Source organism: Cyprinodon variegatus, unplaced genomic scaffold, assembly GCF_000732505.1.
Source record: "Cyprinodon variegatus isolate N-32 unplaced genomic scaffold, C_variegatus-1.0 Scaffold1041, whole genome shotgun sequence".
Taxonomy (NCBI): domain Eukaryota; kingdom Metazoa; phylum Chordata; class Actinopteri; order Cyprinodontiformes; family Cyprinodontidae; genus Cyprinodon; species Cyprinodon variegatus.
In genome coordinates, this window is record NW_015151494.1 from 165,036 (window position 1) to 171,907 (window position 6,872).

Genomic DNA, 6,872 nt, shown 5'->3' on the forward strand with positions numbered 1-6,872 from the left:
AGGTTTCTTCCTGTTAAAAGGGAGTTTTTCCTCTCCACTTTCGCTACAAGCATGCTTAGTGTGAGGGATTGTATTTGAGTCAATGAGTCGATGCAATCAGCTGGTTTTCCTTAGATAGAAAACTGAATCAATTTTACTGTATGATCTGGTTGAACTGTAAAGTGCCTTGAGATGACATGTGTTGTGAATTTGGCGTTATATAAACAAACTGAATTGAATTGAATTGAATATTCATGCCATTTAGATCAGGAAGTATACAAAGTGTGGGGCGTGAAGAAATACTACACTTCAGCAGACATGGGCAATGTGGGGTCAACAAGTCATCTCCATGTCATGTATTGGTTCTACCCAGCCAATTAACCAGATGAGTCCAGTCTGCACAGCTTAATTCATGGTGAAGATTGGACTCACCTGCTTCAGTGGCTGGGTAGAACAAATACATGACATGGAGATGACTTGTTGACTCCACATTGCCCATGTCTGCACTTCAACCATATTGACAGTTCCTTGCAGACCCCCAACCAAAACTTGTGAACAGGTGTACATAACTAAACAGCATGTGCATAATCATCTGCTGTATTGTCTGTGGAATGTGTGCAGATATTTGAAGTTGTGAGACCCATCCTGCACATCCTCTAGAAAAAAAAAAAAAAAGAGCACTGCCATAGAGAGGAGAGTAGCAGTGGAGCAACGGACCCTAACACCACCCCAGGCCCATGCTTGGGAGGGACAACTCCCCCCAATGGTGCCATCAACAGCTACCCACGGAATCCCCCCTCTATTAGTTTAAGGAATTAATATTTTAGGGACAATCATAGAACTCTGTGGCATCCCCCACGTGATCTGCCTAAGTCTAACCTTGCTTCAATGATGTGTACATACTGGTGTCTCTTCTCCAAAAAGGTTTTTTTCAGTATATTCACTATCCTTCTTAATTCATAGTTTTCCAGATTTTTAACTAATAATGTAAGATCTACATCCTCAAAAGCTTTCCTTAAATCAATAAAAAATACCAACAGAACACTCATTATTATTACTTGCTTCAGCAATTGCTTCTACCGTTGTCAATATTTCATACATAGTTGTTCTATTTCTTTAAAACGAAATTATGTATGTAACTACATTTCTATAAATAACGAATGACTGCCAGAGGGCGGTTCTGAAACCACTGAATGTTCCCTTCAGGCATGAGAAGTTTGAGTATTTATACCAGCAGATTCACACCTGTGACCCTGGCTGACCATTCAGAAGCTATATATGCTGGTGTTATCCAGGGCTCTGTTCCTAAATGATCTTCTCACAGAAGCAAGGAGTGTGGGTGACAGAGAAACTCTGACGGTTATATAACTTTCATTCTGTTTCATTCCTACTAACCACCAGAGTGCAGTGCTGAAAGCACTGAGTGAGTAATATCAACGATGTCACAAGGTATCCTGAGCAAATACCTCACTGAGAGGGCCCGGCAGAACATTGTAAAAGTACCTGACCTTGTGGATGAGGGGGACATATCCTGGTAGGGACAGGTATGACAGAACCCAACTGCGCTCCGAGAAAACCACTATGGTAGCCAGGTATAAAAACCAACAAACCAAAAAGCTAACAACGTTCACAAGTGAAGTTGGTCACCCTTGGAGTAGAGGCGAAAATGCTGCCGTCACCAGTTTTCAACAAAATAGGCACCGAGCTAGTACCACAACACGGTATCAAGAAGACGTGAGCTGGGAGAGGTGGGGTGGACACACCAGCAAACAGCAATCTTACCTTCTGAAATCCTCCGGCAGATCAACCATTTGCAGCCCTGGGAGGGCGAAGAAAAACTGCGACTCCAGCCAGCAAGAGAAGGGGGAAGCTAAGCCATGTAGCGAAACCACTTTCGAGAAGAAAAAAGGAACAGAGCACTGGACAAAGGCAGCATACAGTATAAAGCTTCTAAATTGACCATCCAAGATATCACAAGTGTGGTATAACTACTCAAACTGCATAAGCCCAAAGGGAACATTCAGTGCTTTCAGCACCACCCTCTGGCAGTCAGGAAGGATGAAATAGAACCATCCTGTTCTTCATTTAATATTTTATATTTTTCAATAACATACTCCATTGGATTTAAACATGTTTTTCTATTATTTTAGAATATTTATCCAAACAATGTCTGTTACAGAATTACAGAAAACATATATTGCTTCTCAACTATTTCACATTTCCTAATTCACAGAGGTTCACAATCAAAAATTACGTGCTTGGATGTTTTGAAACATCTGCTTGCAATGTAAGCAGATGAGCTCTCAGCCAGTGCTAATGTGTAAAAGATCAAAAAGAGCACATGTAGTTAATCACAAGTAAAGCTTAACCACAATGTCTATGAGAGAGACAGAGTCAACCACTGAAAGACAACTTCAAATGGATTATCTACTGTAAGGTAAATGGTCTATAGTAATAATGATTTTCATAGTCAGGAGACCTGGCCAAAACACTGTCTAATACATTTAGTCATTCACCCACACACTTACACACAAGCTACATTTTAGCCAAAGATGACCGGGGCCTCACTGACAGAAGCAAGTCTTCCATACACTGGTGCCATTGGGCCTTCTGAGCACCATCAGCAGGCAATGCAGATGAAGTGTCTTGCCTAAGGACAAAATGACACTGAAAGCCGCAACTTGGGCTCAAACTGACAGTCCTCCCATGGCAGGGCAACTCCTGCATCCTACGCCACTTTCGTATATCGAAGGAAAATATGTATGCACAAACCCAGCCACTGCAGAACAGTGTCATACCTAAATCTGTCAGACCAGATGGAGCCACTGTTATAAAATGAACAAAAACTGAGCTGTGGAAAGGTATAGAGAGAGGGGGGGAAGGAGGGAGGGGAAGAGAGAGAGAGAGAAAGAGAGAGAATGAGAAAAGAAAAAGATTTGAAGTGATCGGAAGAAAACTGTATTGTCCTTAAAAACAAAAGAATTTTTTCATCCACAAAAAATAATGGGGAGCTCGACATTTCTGAGTTATGTTGATTTCAGAAAATTCAATAAAGTGCTTTTCCACAGAGCCATAAAGCAGTTTCACTCACAAATGTGACTTCATTGACACCAGCCAGATCAACAGAAACCTGGTGTAAGACTAGTGTTGTAGCCATTTATGCAAAATTTTTGTAATTCGTTATTTCTACCAATTTAGATTTTTTACTTTTGGTATGTAAAATATATTTAAATTAATTTAGAACCAAATTTTGTTAATTCATTTTTTTGATATTTGGAAATGTTTGGCAGAAGTTGCTAATTGTTAGACCCTCCAATTAATTTAAGTGATTAAGAGCACCCCAGGTGTTGGGGGATGGTCTGGTAAATGTTTGGAGTGGCGACAGGTTTTAAAAAATTATTTTTTTTTTTACCACTTTTTTGGGGAGTTTAAAACATTCAATTTCGTTTCTACTAAGTTCCAAGACATTTTTAGCATTTTTTTTGTCTTTCTTTTTACAATAAGTCAACATGGAAGTGCATGCAAAAACGAAAACCACCTGTTACCGGCCACAGCATTTGTTGTAAATTTTGTTTGTTTTATTCGTTGTTGGAACTGAAGTCTGTGACAACTAGGCTTAAAACTTTCTTGTTGATACAGATTACCGTTAGAGTGGCTCAAGCTATCCTGACAGTCTTTATAGTTTTGCTGCTATTAAATTAGGTGTCTTGCCTAAGTGCACATCAGCTTGTGACAAAAATAAAAATAAATTGTATGAGATGTTTGCTTGTTATGACATTTACATAAACACCTTGAAGTCTAAACATACAGTATTTGAGTGACACACAGCAGATTCAACAATCTATTTATTTGAGGCTACAGAACAAGCAAAATCACAGAGAGGACAAGAAAGGCCAAAGACGGAGAGATAAATATAATGTGAATAATAATGCTTATGACTGGGAATATAAGAACAGCTGAGAGAGCATTCTAGATTCAAAATTCCTTAAGTGAATAAGTATCTATCTCTTTGACTTTTTGGTCCTTTTCTGAGCAAGGCTGTGTGTGGATTGATGACTAAAAGACCAAAGGGAACCAGGCTTTGAAATATAAGAGGTGTATCCATAAAAGAGAAAAAAATGCATTAAGCAGACACTTTTCTCTGAAATGACCGCAGTAATATCAGATTCCCTTTGGATATTTATCTTTGGTGTATTCAAATAAAAAAGAGTCTAACTTAGGCAGTGTTGCATAGTTGGTACTAATTTTGTGTGAAATTACAGTTTGTAGATTTTAATGAAAGCTGGGGAAACACAGACTCTATATGAACATATTTGCCCTTTGTTATAAAGTTCAGAAAACAAGCAATAATGGTCAAAGTTAGAATTCAATTAAATTCAACTCAGTTTATATATATATAGCGCCAATTCAAAAAAACATGTCTCAAGGCACATTACAGAGAAAATGTAACCCGATCATACACTCACACAGGTTCAAAGTTTTCCATCTAAGGAAAAACAGCTGATTGCATAGGGTTAGTAATTGCTGAATGAATCATTCAGCAATTACGTACGTTCTGTTTTGGATGGACTGGATCAGTGGGTGGTGTTGTCAGCCCTGGTGGCCGGCTGGCTTGTGGGCCCTGACGCCTGTCCATGGCCCCGGGGCTATGGTGTTGTGACTGCTGGGGCCCTCCTCTCCGGGGGGCTCTCGGGGAACGGGGGTGTCTATTGGAGTCAGCGGGGGAGCTGGCTCCCTGGGAGTGCAGCAAGCACCCCAGTCCTTTTCTCCCCATCCCAAGACTCCTCCTTCGGCCCTCTGCATCACACTGCCATACATGTATGCCTTAGAGAGGGGGTCTTTGCTGGAGGGTCCCACCTGCTGATGATGTCCCCCACCTCAATTTTATTTAGCATTTTAGGACTCATTCCATAGAAATGGCACATTTTGAGTCCCTCTCACCTCTTAAGGGGTATTTCATCTATTGGATCACTAAACTTTATATTTTAACAGCTTTACATTTAGACTGAAATATACCATTTAATACAGTATGAAAAAATATTTTAAATTCTATCTTTTTTATGAGAAATAATGCAGTTTTTTCATTTGACCCCCCTATTTTGTCATGTCCCTCATGGCAATGATGAAAGTTTAAAAAGTCAATAAATTTTTACATCAATGTAAACATATTTTTGTGCTCTTTAGTTGTTGATGTTTCTTTTTTTCTAAATTAATCATTAAATATTAATTTAAAATGACATTACTTCTGTCCCTGAGCAACCGCTCAACCCCGTTATACAAATGATCTCACCCCCATAAAGAGAATGGTATGATCCACAGCTGCATATACATCAGGACGTGACATCACTGAAGTCTTTTGAACAACTGGACCACAGAGGCAGGCAAGGTGCTCCCCTATTTTCCTCTAATTTGGTCATTTATCTTGTGATACTGTGGTCGTCAAACTAAATGACTCAACACCGTAACATTAAAAAATTATAAAAAAAATCTACTTCTTACAAAAAACTTTTTTATTTCAAAAATATATGCAAATTCTGAATTTCATGCATGCCATGTGCTCTCTTTCTTGTATTCACTACATTGAGAAGAAGCCATTTTGTGCAAAAATCTCAACCCCGTCACACTCAACACCGTTATGTGTTTGATTGTAACGGGGTTGTGATAGTGTGATGGGGTTGAGATTTTAATACTTTGGTTGTTAAGTTATTCAATTACTTAGATTGATTATTATTATATTCAATCAATATTTTTATTCTGTTAGCATGCTGAATGTGATTTATGTTCCATGTTAAGCTGTGAGTAAGGTGGCACCAACAATAGCAGCAGAAAGGCAGAGGAAATATCGGGAACGCCTTGAAGCTGATCCTGAAAGGAGGGAGAGATACCTGCAGAGTGAGCGTGAGAGATGGAGAAAGAATGTAGAGCCAGGGAAGAAGAAACCAATTCAAGAACTGAGTGAAAGAAAACAGCGTAAGAAAAGAAAAATGTGGAGAGCAGCTTACCACAGGAGCAAGGAGAGGAAAGAAGTGATCAAGAACGTTCACTTTGGAGCTTCACATCAAGAGGCCACCCTTCATACGGGTGTGTTGTATGTTGGTGGACACCCAGAGCCTGTGTGCTTCAGCACCATCTCCCCCAGCAGGCATAAAGGCCCTCCAGCAATATGGCAGCATTTAAATCCTGTGCTGGATTACCTCAAGCCCAACCTCCACATGTGTCTGTGCTGCACTTTTTAAGTGATGGACCTTGTACCCAGTACAAACAACGAGGCAACTTCTACCTTTTCTCCACAGAACTTGACAAAAGAAAATTCAAGGCTGGGTCTTGGAATTTTTTTGAGGCTAGTCACGGAAAAGGAGCGCCAGATGGTGTTGTGGGGGCCTTAAAAAGAGCAGCTGACAAGATGGTGGCAAAGGACCGTGACATCCCAGATGCAGAAGAGTTATTCAGAGCCGCGTCTGAAACAAACACAAGTGTCAAGTTGTTCTTTGTGAAAAGTGAAGATGTCGAAGAAGCAATGGAGAAACTGCCAAAGCAGATACCAGCTGTTCCCGCAACAATTAGAATTCATCAGGTCATTACTCTGGCTCCAGGAGAACTGATGGCTCGTGATGCAAGTTCGGTCATGATCCAGATTTCATGACCATAGGTGAGGGTAGGAACGTAGACCGACCGGTAAATTGAGAGCTTTGCCTTTTCGCTCAGCTCTCTCTTCACCACGACAGACCGGTGCAGCGTCCGCATTATTGCAGCAGCCGCACCGATCCGTCTATCGATTTCCCGCTCCATTCTTCCCTCACTCGTGAACAGGACCCCAAGATACTTGAACTCCTCCACTTGAAGCAAGGACTCTCCTCCAACCTGAAGGGGACAAGCCACCTTTTTCCGGTCGA